Genomic DNA, 14,548 nt, shown 5'->3' with positions numbered 1-14,548 from the left:
CAGAGATGACTCAGCGTATTCTTTCGTCTTGGTTCTATTTCCTGTTTGAACAAGTCTTGTTTAAACTTATTATTTTTTTCCTTTTAATAATGAACAATCATTTAGTCTAACCTGGTACTGAGCTTGACTCATACAAAGATACTAATTTAGGTAATGCCACTGGCCGTGATGATTCGGCACGGAGCGCTGGCGTCGCACGTCCGCCCAGATTGAATCCCTCTGTGTGTGTGTGTGTGTGTGTGTAGTATTTATATGGATGCAGTATGTCCACTTTATAAAACTGTTAATTTTGTGCGTATTCTGCTACTGAGACACAAGCAATAAACTCCAAGAGGACGGAAATCTCCGCCAAGATAAGGCGGAGGAAGTATAGTGGTACAGCATTACCTGGTGAAAGGAATCTTGAAGAATTGTGGCTGTGTAGCAAAAAATATTATTCACATTTGGACAGACACTAATGCAATGCCCAGCTTGATGTATATGAAAATGCGATGTTTTATAATCTTGTTTCTCATAAAGTGAAAATACAAGTCAACAGGTACAATAGTGTGCAGGGAAAAAATAAGCACTGGAACAACTTCTATCCATTATCATCTTGGTGGTGGATCAGATAACGTGGGTGATGGTGGTGTGGCGTGGAGAGATGGCAAAAAAGTCGCCTCAGAAATTAAAACTCAGGGAGAACGGTATGGGGGAGGAGGGACGGCGTTGTTGACTGGCAGGGTGGGTGGGTGTGAGACTTAGGCTAAAGTGACTGGCTTCAGTGTGTTGTGCTGTACCAGTGGGTGGAATAGGAGGGAGAGAGGAAGACTGTGATAGGGTCATATATGGAAGAGGAGGGGGAAGGAGAGAAATGGATCTCTGCCTATCAACTGCACGAGGGTCATTAAGGTATACACTCAATATTTGTCAAATCACAATCTTCTCCTTGAATAGAACCAGTAGTAGTCAGTTTACATCCAGGTCTACAACTAAACTACTGCAAGAACAGGGACAAAGGGGAAACAAATTTAATCCACCAGTCTGACCGCCCCAAGAATCGAACTTGAGTTCTTCCGGTTTCAAGTTGAAGATACTTCCCTATGCACTACCGGGTTTCCCCCTTACACGGGGCGAAGGAGAAGAGACTGTGTTGAAGGTAACATTAATAGAGTTGGAAGGGGGAAAGGAAAATGTGGTGAGGGAATGCGAGGGAATATCTGAGGAGAGTGAGGGATGAAGGGGTGATGAAGGGAACGGTAGAGTTGCAGAAAACATATGGAGAGAGAGGGAATAGGCGTACAAGGGGGCAGGCCGTGTGTAAACATATGACTGGTGAGAGGAAGAGTGAGGTCAAGGGGAGAAAAAAGGGGTGGTGGAGGGGATGTGAACAGGAGAAAAAAAGAAAGGGTGGTGGAGTGAAGGGGTTGAGGAGGAGGGAGGGATGATGAAAGGATGGTAAAGATGATAGAAGGGAAGACTGTGTGGAAGCATATATGACAGGTGAAAGGGGAATGAAGGCTTGGAGGAGGAAGAAACAGAAATGGAAAATCTAGACTGTGATGGGACGTATATGAGAAGTGACGGAGATGGCTGGGTGATGGAGAAGTCAGGGAGTGGGGGAGGGGAGGCACATGAGGACTGAGAGGGAGGTAGTGGTGAAGAAGAAAGGAGGGACTGGGGAGGAAGAAAGGTAGCGGAGGGAACAGGCCTTGTGGGGGTACAAAAGGAGTTGAGGGAGCTGGGACGGTGGTGGAGGGGAGGATCCTACATGAGGGGTGAGGAGAAAGAAAAGAGTGGTGGGGGAAGGTTGTGTGAGGGCCATGTATGAGCTGTGAGGGAAGAGGGAAAGATGATGGAGGATGCAGACGAAGAATGAGGGGGAGGAGAGGGTGGTGGAAGGGGGAGACACGAGAAGTGAGGGTTGATGAGAGGGTGGTGGAGGGTGGAGACATGAGAGAAAAGAGGGAGGGGAGAGGTGGTGGAAGGGGGAAACCATGACAGGTGAAGGGGAGGAGAGGTTGGTGGAAGGGTAGGAACGTGAAGGGTGAAGGGAGTGAGAGTCAGTGGGGGTGGGTACATTACTTTCAGCTACAGGAGGTTGCTTAGATAGGCTGTGAGAGGGAGTCCAGGGGAAGTATTCAGTACAGGGAAATTATTCACAATTTTTTTTAGGTTTGTGTCAGATTCCTTGTTCATACTTTCCTCTGTACGCCAGTATCGCTAAACACTTCACAACCAAAGCTGATATATAACATAGTGAAAACATACAACGAAACAGAATAACTTCTAACAATAACCATCTACTTTGGATAATTCCCTATCGTAAAACCAGCTTAAGCTTCATGAAATCTGGTGCAGGTTTAGTGCTCAGCCTAAACCACCACAGACGACAACCAGCGACAGTAAACTCCATATTCTGAGTCCTCACCAACCCCACTCTGACGGCCAACAAGGTTAACACTAAACACAGTTCATTTTACTACGCTGTATGTCTGAACGGCTGTGTTCTGTGTCAACAACAATTTTCTTTTATTTCGTCCACTTTAATTTGACGGAAATGTCCGTCCTATTGCGGTTGATTTTCCCCTAGATCAATGGCAGATTTACACAACACAACTCACCATCGTTTCCACAACACTTCTTGACTATTATCCGTCCTCTTGTATAGAAGTCTTGTTACAGCTAAACATTCAAGAAGAGACGGCGATTTTAGGACAAATTAAAGTAGACAGTATAGTTTAGGCAGATATGGGAGCTTAAGGATCACATTCATGATATTTCTGGTGTCATTCCACAATTAGAATTCGATGACTATTACCGGTATTCCATTAAAGTAATGACTGTACAAAATATTTCGGAAAAGAATAATTCTATTAAATAACTAATTAAAAAAAGACGAGAAGTTAATCCCGGAAAAAATGGCACAAAAATAACATTTGTACAGACAGAAATAATCTTGGGTTATTTCGACATTAATAATAAATGACTATATTTCTTTCTGTCTCAAATAATGAAGCAATTAGTAAAGACTAAATTAAGAGTCATTCTTTACAAGACAATGGCTGAACATGGTGGAGTTATTTTGATTAAAAAGAAATAACAATGGAAGTTGTATACACAAATTGCTAGTAAACAAGGTCCCTTTGTTATAAATATTGTTTGTAGTTCCTGTGTATTTTTAGCAGTGAACAAATCGAGACAGAGATATACATAGAGATATGGACATACAGGCAGACAGGCATGTTTAGACAGAAAGATTGACTGATTCATGGGTAGATATAGAGACAGTCAACTGGGCTACTGGGTACAGATAGACAGATTGATAAACAGGTAGATGGAGTTAGAGAAAGTAAGTTAGAGAGAGAGAGAGAGAGAGAGAGAGAGAGAGAGAGAGAGAGTCGGATATCAGCATAAAGACAAGCTGGTCGTTACATTTTCTCCCAGCAATGTCCCACTCCTGACTGAGAGCGCAGTTCAACAGCCAAAATGGCACTCAATCGAGCAATATTTGACACTGATGAAATACTCCTGCAGTCTAAGTAGCACCATCCTGTCATTATTTTAGTGGTAAATGTGTTGGGTTATCGTGTTATTGTGTCCATGCCGCAGACAGGCCGCCTCTCACCGTCCATTAAGATGGCTTGTCAAGGACGTGTTATGTTGGCTGGGTCAGGCTCGGGTGAGTTGGATGAAGGAAATTGTGTTGTAGTTGTCAGCGGCAGTTCTCGGGATGAGGATGTGTGCTAGCAGGTGCTGCTGGGGTTTCTGGGGATGGTGGCTGTATGCTGAGTGGTGCTGCTGGGGTTTCTGAGGATGATGGCTGGGTGTTGGGTGGTGCTGCTGGGGACGGTGACGTGTGCTGGGTGGTGCTGCTGGTGTTGCTGGAGACGGTGACGGTGTGTTAGGGCGTCACCATTCTCCTCTGGTTCACGAATGCATACTATGGCTTTGGTGGCAGGTCAATAATCCGCTGATTCCGTTGCCTTTGCTACCTCCACTACTGCATCACAGCTTGTACACTTTATACCACAGTCACTGGGCCATCTTATGTTCTGCAAATTATCACACCCACAATACAGGCGCCCTATGGAAAAGACAAAGTCTATCATTTCTCAAGCTTCTAACCCCCCTTCCCAGCCAGCCACATGCATCACAGTTATGGATATTATAATTATACCAGTTACCGGGCCACTTATACATTGTCTTCTTTGCACATACATCAAACCTGTGTTAAAGACGAAAACCATGAGATATTCAGAAGTTTAAATTCCTCCATCCTTGTCCCCCAACCCACACCCACGACACATCACAGTTTGCATACAGAACACCATGTTTTATAACTTTTAACACAACAGTTCTGTGGTAATGGCAATACTCATCATTTTTCAAAATTCTAGATCCCTCTTGCCCTCCTGCCTAACCTAAAACAACTATGAAAGAGGATATTAAAATCCAATATGAAAAATATTACCCCACTGAATGCATGAAGGCCTCCTAAGTCGACGAGAATATGACTGTGTGTGCGTGGTATTCCTTCCATTTTAACTTCGCTAAAACTGCAAATCTCTTAAATGTGATTACTCAGCTGTATGTATATATTTATGCTAGAATATGCTGCTAATCACAAAGAGTGCCACAGAAAGGATGTACACACGACCCAAAAAGTAACCCGCAGGAGGGTACGATGATATCTGAAATGATCAATATAGCTTGTGTAGTCCCTGGAAAATAAATAAATTATTATCTGAATATGCTTTCAGTAACAATATCAACCATAAAATGTCATATGAAACCTATCTATGACATACTTATGTAAGCATGTTTGACAACATGGGGACAATAATCAAACATTTCCAGAGTCCATCTGTGGCAAGTTAAGTAGCAGGAACTATGGTGCCGCTGCTTATCTTCGCCAGACACGGCAGCAACACACGTGACCTGGGAAGTGGTGAGGCAGAGGCAGGTTAGCCAGGGTCACCCACTGGGGAAGTTTACATGATACGGTTGACGACTTTCTGGCCACACATTTATCAACTCATGTATTTTTATAAGAACTCGTAGACTTGCAGAGATAAGGGAAGATAACAGGCATGAACACGCAAGCAATTATCGATGCGAAATTGATATTAAGTGGCTGCAAAATAAAGTTACTCATCTTGTTTTGTTTTTCATATTATGAACAACGATGGATATTTACATGCATGTGCTGTGAAAGACGGAAATTAAAGCTGGTGTCTGCGTTTTCCAAAAAAAAAAAAAAAAAAAAAAAATGTATACAGTATCTATCTTTAAAAGATCCAGTTTCTGTATGTTTGTTGGTTTGTCTGTCCATCTGTGACCGTAACACAGCATAAACGGCGCATTGTAATGCAGTTTTTGTTACAGCAAGGTACCACAAAAATGACTAACTTGAAGAATAAAACAGTTTCCAGTCCAATCGGGCCACTGCTTCCCCAGTTACGAATCATTTCTGGTCTTTTACTCTGCGGACTTTAGGCGGATCACTTTCTTCGTGGACATTGAAGTTACCGTAACACTGAAGTTAAAGGAAAGTACCATTAAAATGCCATAGTTGAAGAATAAAACAATTTCCAGTCCAATCGGGCTTCTGGTTCCCGAGTCATGACTCATTCCTGGCCTTTTGACATCGAGCAGAAAGGCCGCCGAAGGCAGCCTTTAAGTGAGTATGAAGAAATGCCGTAAATTTGTGCGGTGGTGATGAAAAAGAAATACAAAGATTACTTTCCTAAAAAGTAACACGGACGTGTTGTAAAAGGAAACTAAACCTGGCTATGATTCTCAATTATATCAACCTATCTATCTATCTTCAATATAGGGCACATTTAGTATCATGGCCGATTATCGATGTTGTAAACATGTGCTTAGAACCTTAGAACTATAACCTAAACGATGTCATTTGACAAACAATTATATAATAACGCCGTGGATAACCTACACAGACCCAATTGGCTTTTGTCATTTGTAAATACATTCCGTATCCACAACGGTCCATGTACAGGTGAATCATGTACAGCATGTACAGGTGAATGTGGTGTGACTTCCATAGTGGTATTTTGAGCTACAATACGTCCTGCACCCAATTTCCACAGTACGTATAAATGTACTGCCTCCCTCTTTCCCACCAACACACACACGCACCCGCACACGCACGCACGCATGCACGCACGCACACACGCACACACACACACACACACACACACACACACACACACACACACACACACACACACACACACACACACACACACACACACACATACACACACGTTTACTCTGATGATCATTTCTTTCAGTTCGTACACGTAAAAAAAAAAAAAAAGCAGATCAGTCCATTTGCAGTTACTGCCATATAAACACGAACCAAGGAGCCATGGTAGCTCAGCTTCTCTTGCGTTATTCTCCTGCTCTGCGATGCTCTGAGTCTGATTTCGAATCACTCCTTAGCGGGTATTAAAAATATGAGCTTTCATTACATTATTATATACAGTACTGAGATCACAGTGTCACCTCAGTACTATAACGTGTACAGTCTCTAACACATACAGACAAATGTATAACTTTAATTTACACTTGCACTTCTCTAGCTACGAACGTTCCATACTGATTCATATCTGCATAGCATAAGGAAGGGGAGTGGGGGATGGTCAGTCTTGCCTGTGGACTTTATACGGACTGAAGCAGATACAGATACACGAATCAGCACCCTTGAATGAACCCTTCACAACACTCTATCATCCCACCCCCCTCCCCCTACATTCACGCACACACTCACCCACCGTCGCTTAGGAACAGTCTCACGCTCAGCTTCCAAGACGGGAAGGTAGCAGTGGCGGAGGTGGCCCGGAGGCAGCCACCAACCACCACGAACCACCAGACACACAAACCATAAGTCTTTTAAGCCAACCATCACAATAGTGACGCCTTGTCGTCCATTATGATGCCACGACCCATGACTCGACCCATGACCCTTCTTGGCCCATCATGCTGGCACCGGGTCACGAACGCTCACTAAAAGTTATCAGTAAGGATGAAAATCACGCACAAGTACGTAGTCTCGTCTGCCTTAGTCTTCTCTGGAATCACTGAGGCTGCAGTGACGGATAAGCCTTCTGAAAGTTATGGACACGAAATTATTTAAGGATAAATAACGAGCTGTTTGCACGAACTGGTAATAGCGCTCATTAAAGTGACTCAAGCATGGCGTCTGGAAAGAAGACAAAGTCAAGGATTTTCTTACTGTCTGCTGTCTTAAGTAAGCTGCAGATCACATAGTTAGGTCTCAAAGGCCTACAGATTTTTTACCACTGATGTTCCTTCATTTTTATTTGACAAACTATCTCATTCAGGACAATAATAGTCTAACCTCCCTATTAACCCCCCACCGTCTTCCACAAACACACTCTGATTGCTGTTTTCACTGGATGTTATCAATTGCCCTCGATGTATATCCTAGATGAAAGGCTCGCCAAAAAGGCCTTCAATCATAAATTTATTCATCTTTCGTCTACTGGTTTTTGAAAGAACATTCTAAAATCCCTACAAAGAAAAGAAGTTTGCTAACATCTTTTATGCTGGCGGCGCACTAAAAAAAAAAAAAAAAAAAAAAAAAAAGACAATGAATCTGTGGACAGAGAGTGGATGGCAGTAAATAACAAGATGATTGTTAATTACGGATATTCCCTTGAATATTATGATGAATTGGACCTTAATTCGCTTCCCCCCCGCCTTTGTTTTTTCTGGTCCACAGAAATCCTTATCATCCTAACCGTACCTCTTATCAACAGCTGATGTACAGGTATACAGTGTAAGTTAGCTACTGGAGGGTGTACAGGGTGTAGTGATTCAGTGTACACGTATGTTTTGAGTTACATGGATGGTGTAAGGATTTTTTTTAACAATTTCGCTCAGCAGTCCACAGCTTGACCACTTGACCACTATCGTCAGGTCCTGTTGTTATTTTTCCTGCCAATTTTATCACACACCATCAATGGCATCCTGGCGGCTGGTGATGCCACACAGGTAAATGCACTGCCCCACACCCGTTACCACAAGGACACCACCACCACGGGGTATGGACAGGTGATGCCCAAACAGGTAAATGCATTGCCCCACACCCGTTATCACAAGGACACTACACCACGGGGTATGGACAGGTGATGCCCAAACAGGTAAATGCACTGCCCCACACCCGTTACCACAAGAACACCAACACCACGGGGTATGACACAGGTGGTGAAAGTGGTCAGGCCGGTGGAAGGGGGGAGAGGAGGTTGGGATGGAAGAGTTTATGAGGAGATGCAAACTTAAAAGACATTAAGGAATTTAAAACATATGGAGTACTCCTAGTTCCCAGTCTTAAAGCACAAAACGACGCACAACCGAGTCATCATTTTACAGACTAAAACCAAAGTTTGGTTTAGATTCCTAAAGGACAAACCAACACAAAATTACACACACATGCACAGCAATAGGGTGAATGAAAGAATGTACCATGCATGCTTGTTGAAAGATTCTTATACACCATAGAGTCCAATTTGCCGTCGCCTGGACAAATATTACCTCCCTAACCCAGAGTCCAGTTTGAGATTTTTCATTAAATAGGTAAGTCAATAAGATACTGTAGTTTCAAAAATAGCAGACAATAACCAGCTAGAATATCAGAACAGTGTAAGTGCCTTACGGGATTAAGGCGTCTGGCAGTAGATAGATAGTAAATGCCGGCCCGCCATTACCAGTGTTTGGGTTTAACTTCGAGAAGATAAAACTGTTTCTCTGACATCCAGCAGCTGCTCAGTCCTCACCCACAGTTTAATGATTGCTGACCATGTGACCCACTAATAAAAAAACTTGGGCGTGTGCTTTACACCCTCCAAACATACTACATTACACACCCATTTTCTACCACTACCTTCCTTTTCACCTGCTTAACCTCCCCTCTCTAGCCTTCTCGTTTCCCACTAATCCATTGATAAAAAACGAAAAGGTATGGGATGGTGCAAGAGGATGGCGTTGAATATGTATACACCTGATGTATGGGACACCGCCTGGCCTGGGTGCAGGTGGTTACTATACATACACTCACCTGAATACAATAGGCGATGGCGAGAGGCCAGCAGGATGGATGGTGGTGGTGGTGAGGAAGGGGACAAAACAAGAGACAGTGTTGTGTAATGCTGCAGTTACTTCGCGTTTTTTCTGTATAACATTTAGTCTCCTATTTACAGTTTCTTTTTTGTGAATCGTAACGGACAGAAATGGTATATTTTGAAACTGAAGAGAGATTTTTTGTGTGTGATCTCAGACGATTTCACTCAGCTGAGGATCACTCAGTACAGGAGAAGGGATTAAAAACAACCGACCTAATTTAATGTTATAAACGGCCGAAGCTTCCTTCGGCCAATTATTATAGTCTGGCGGCAGCTGAATATAATACCCAAGTGAAGACCTGCCCTTCAAAAGTGTAATCTTTACCTACGATGACTGTTTACACATTTTATTCTGGCTGCCTCAGTAAGATTTGTTCAACTCTAGAAAAACCTTTCTCATTGAAAGAATTTACACGTTTGCCAGGGGACAGTTTTACCAAAAAAAAAAAAAAAAAAAAAACATTTTCCTGCTGTAATTAATATTTGGTTTACCTGGAAGAACAGAAGATATGGGAAGGTTGTGTGCCGTCCTTGTCCCTACTGCAAAAACAAGCTTTAGCTACGAAAGGGAATTGATCTTAAGTTTGTGCATTAATCTCAACCCGGGTCTGTACTTGTTGCGTGGTACAGATGTTCTCAGTAAGTCCTTTACACCGTCATGAAACGGTGTCGGATTCGTATGGGATCTTGCCAACCTAATCATTAGCATAAATGCAGGTTGGAAGAGTTGAAATTTCACTTGTTTCATCTGCAACCCCAGAGGTGTAAATGTTTTACTGATAGTAACCTTACGTGCTGGGTGGTAAAGTCGAGCATACAAGTTTGCGTAATATTTAAATTATTTTTATTTCTCATTTTGCTCGATTATCTAAATATTCCTAAACAGAGACAAACTCGATACATTTCTCTTTCCAAACAGTAAATGACTCACTGATATGGAACGTAAGGGAAAAGAGGTGATGGACATGCCTTAGGTGTTAAGTGGAATTAGTGGAACAGCTGGCAAACTTTTGACTCTACTGTAGAAGATATGAAATATTAACGAGCCTTTGTCCCTGACTGTAACTGAGAGGAGTCAAAGGTGAAGGCTAAGGCGGCAGACACGACTGAGAAGGTCACTGCTACAACTGGTGCCGCTGAAGCACACACAATAAAATATATACGCTCGTTTTTTGTGGGTGGCATTGTGTTCCCTCGCTAGTTTGTCCATGTTGTGTGTGTGTGTGTGTGTGTGTGTGTGTGTGTGTGTGTGTGTGTGTGTGTGTGTGTGTGTGTGTGTGTGTGTGTGTGTGTGTGTGTGTGTGTGTGTGTGTGTGTGTGTGTGTGTGTGTGTGTGTGTGTGTGTGTGTGTGTGTTTTATGCTAATTGTCCAGTGTCTGTATCTACTTATGTTTGTTTGTGGTTGTATGTGTGACAGTAGCTGTATGTGAATATAACAGTGTATGAGGTCATGTGTGTCCGTAGTGGCAGGTATGCAACTCTGTATGTACGTATTTCTGTGCTATGTGTACATGAGTGCATATAATATGTAACTAAATGTATGGGGCTGTATGAATGGCTGTAGATGTGTGTGTGTTTATGGCTGTATGCCCATGTTACTGTGCGTGCTTGTGCTGTGTGTATACTGCTGCTGTGTGTATGCGTATCTGTACATGCGTGGTTGCCTGTGTGCACTGATATGTGTTTATGTAGCTGTGTGCGAGCATAACAGTGTAATTGCGTAACAGTGCGTATATGTGATTGTGTAAGGACACAGCTATTAATTTAACTGTGTGTGTATGTTGTCAAGGTGTGTATGGATTTTAATGTGGTACTCATTTGAGGTAAGGCAATGGGTAAGCATACTGCATAATACCTTATTTTGTACTGCAACTGAATAGACGAATGTCCACACAAATGTGCACAAGCACACATCCATAACCCGTTCTTGCCTCCATGATCACAAGCAATCACACGCGCACAAAGAACAAGCACATAGGCACACAACAGCACACGTGCATTCAGGCATCCACACAACATACAGCGTACAGTCCTACGTACAGAACTACCATAATCTATCCTCACTAATAAAACATATTCATCTGTTCGCCTTACCATTGTGCTACCCTTTACTTCAACTCTTATGGCCTCTACAGTTCAACCAAGTCATCCAGCGATTGGTTAAAAAATAAAATCACCTCACCATCTTCTCACACTGATAAAATTCTTATGTTTTCCCCTTTCCATCTGCATTCACTACTTCCTCATGTCGCCAAAGACACCCACCTTCTCATCCCTCTTCTGTGTCCACTTCCTCAAAACCATCTCACTGCCAACTCTTCTTCTCCGCCTACATTCCATTTTCAAACAATCACCATTTCCCGACACAGCCATCACCATAAATAATTTACCCATTATTTTTTCCCTACAGCTCGATCCACTAAGCTCAATCTCCTCCCGAAAGGCCTCTATCCCATCATCATCCATACCTCTCTCCTATTACTTTCCAACACCATTACCTTCCCATCCATCTCCTCGAAGACAGTACTCCCGAGGTGGATGGAAAGCTCATGACAGGGAGTGCTGGAGCTCCCGTTTCATCAGCCCTCAGGACTAGTTCCTGACCATCCCCCTTTGCTGAACTTTTTCAGTGTCTCAGTTACACAGAGAGTAGGCCAGCATGCTCTCCAGTACAAATTTCTCTAACTATCTTCACCAAACTACATGCACAGTACACACTACACTTCCTATTCAAAATTCACCAAAAATGGCGTCGATTCATCAAGCCTCGGAGTCCCCAGGGGGGGGGGGACCACAAATGCCCCGGCCATCTGCCCCTCTCCCGGTGACGACTCGAGGTGCCTGGAACCACTGTCTGACTCTCTTCTTCTTCATTTCTGCAACATTCGCGGCCTTTCATCTAACTTTCGCTCTGTTGAGCACCACCTCTCCTCTTCTAAACCTCACCTTCTTTTTCTAACGGAGACTCAGCTGTCTGAGGCAACTGACAGCAAACCCTTTTCTGTATCCTCCTACTTTCTCTATACTCATTTCAAAGTCAAAGGTGGCTGTTGTGTACACATACGCAACGACTTATCTTGCTCTCGTGTTCCTGAACTTGATTCTTCTGAATTCTCCACACTCTGGCTTCGGCTTTCCTGTCATTCTCTGACTAAATATATATGTGCTGTTTACTTATCCCCTAATTCTACTGACTATCAAAAATTCTTTGACTATCTTACTTCTACGATGGAACACATTCTGTCCATTTCTCCTTTCTCTGAAATCTCCATTCTTGGAGATTTCAATGTTCACCACCACCTTTGGCTCTCCTCTCCTTTCACAGATACACCTGGTGAACAAGCCTACATCTTTTCTATCCTTAATGACCCAGAGCAGCTTGTACAGCACCCTACCCGTATCCCTGACCGCCTTGGAGAGAGCTCCTCACAACTAATCCTTCTGCTTACTCTGTTAATCTTTTCTCTCCGTTGGGCTCCTCCGATCACAACCTTATTACCTTAACCTGTCCTATCACACCGGTACGGCCTGTGGACCCTCCAGGGAAACGTCGTTTGTGGCATTTTGGAGCCACGGACTGGGAGGCCCTCAGGCAGTACTTCTTTGATTTTCCCTGGAATGATTATTGCTTCCATGGCCGTGAGCCATCTGAGTATGCCTTGCGCATTACGGAGGTTATTCTCTCGGGCATGGAAGCATACATTCCTTTCTCATATCCTTTGACTAACGCAAGAAAGCCTTAGTTTAATCACCCTTGTTCTAATGCTGTCCGCAACAAGGAGAAGGCCTACAAAAGGTACCGGAGCCAACCCACCCCTGAATCACATCATCTTTACGTTTCTGCCCAGAATCGTGCTAAGTCTGTTCTACGCTCTACTAAAAATAATTCCATCCATACTAAATGCTCTCAACTCTCCAACTCGAATTCTTCCCGCTCCTTCTGGCACCTTGCCAAAAATCTTTCTAACAACTTTACCTCATCATCCTTCCCTCCTCTTTTCTACTCAGATGGTTCTGTAGCTATTTCTTCTACTGATAAAGCAGATCTCTTTGCACAGACTTTCTCCTCCAATTCCACCTTAGACGATTCCGGTGCTGTTCCTCCATCACTTCCCCCCTCTGACTTCCTCATGGCTGACATTAAAATTTCTTCAGTTGATGTATTTTCTGCCATCACTGGCCTCAGTACTAACAAGGCATATGGGCCTGATGGGGTCCCTCCTGTTGTTCTCAAGAACTGTGCTTCTGTGCTTACACCCTGCCTAGGCAAACTCTTTCGCCTTTGTCTGTCAACTTGTACCTTTCCTTCTTGCTGGAAGTTTGCTCTCATTCAGCCAGTCCTAAAGAAGGGTGACCACTCCCAACCCTCCAACTATCGTCCAATTGCTTTAACGTCCTGTATTTCAAAAGTTTTCGAGTCAATTCTTAATAGAAAAATTTTAAGGCATCTTTCCTATCACAACCTTCTTTCCGATCGTCAGTATGGGTTCCGTCAGGGACGCTCCACTGGCGATCTTCTCACCTACCTTTCAAACTCCTGGTCATCCTCCTTTCGGGACTTTGGCGAAAGCTTTGCCATTGCACTTGACATCTCAAAGGCTTTCGATCGAGTCTGGCATAAATCTTTAATTTCCAAACTGCCCTCCTACGGTTTCTATCCTTCTATCTGTGCCTTCATCGCTAGCTTTCTTTCTGGTCGTTCTATAGCCGCTGTTGCAGACGGCCATCGTTCTTCTCCTAGATCTATCAACAGTGGTGTTCCTCAGGGCTCTATCCTATCACCAACTCTCTTCCTTTTATTCATCAATGATCTTCGAAGCTGTACATCTAACCCTATCCACTCATACGCTGATGACTCCACCCTTCGCCTTTCCATTTGGTTCCCACAACGCCCATCTCAACAGTTACTTCAACAAACAAGGGATGAGGCTATGGCACACCTAATGTCTGACTTGGCTCGTATCTCTGACTGGGGTAAAAATAATATGGTTGTCTTTAATGTATTTGAGACTCAGTCTCTTACACCTATCAACCCGACAAAATCTTCCACAGGTATACCCACTAATGTTTAATAATATTCAGCTTAATCCTGCATCATCCTTGAACATGCTTGTGGGTCTCATTTACTCGGGACTTATCTTGGAAAGATCATATTACATCTCTTATAAAATCTGCTTCCAAGAGTTTGGGTGTGCTAAGCCGACTCTGCTCTTTCTTTACCCCTGCACAATTGTTGACTCTATACAGGGGTTTTATCCGCCTCTGTGTGGAGTACGACTCTCATGTGTGGGGAGGCTCTCCACATACAGCTCTTCTCAATAGGGTGGAGTCAAAGGCTTTTCATCTCATTAACTCTCCTCCTCTTACTGACTCCCTTCAACCTCTGTCTTTTCGCCGCA

The sequence above is a fragment of the Coenobita brevimanus genome, chromosome 114 (assembly GCF_032717465.1).
Source record: "Coenobita brevimanus isolate Jiangsu-jjx chromosome 114, ASM3271746v2, whole genome shotgun sequence".
Classification (NCBI taxonomy): Eukaryota; Metazoa; Arthropoda; class Malacostraca; order Decapoda; family Coenobitidae; genus Coenobita; species Coenobita brevimanus.
This window is presented reverse-complemented; position numbering follows the sequence as displayed.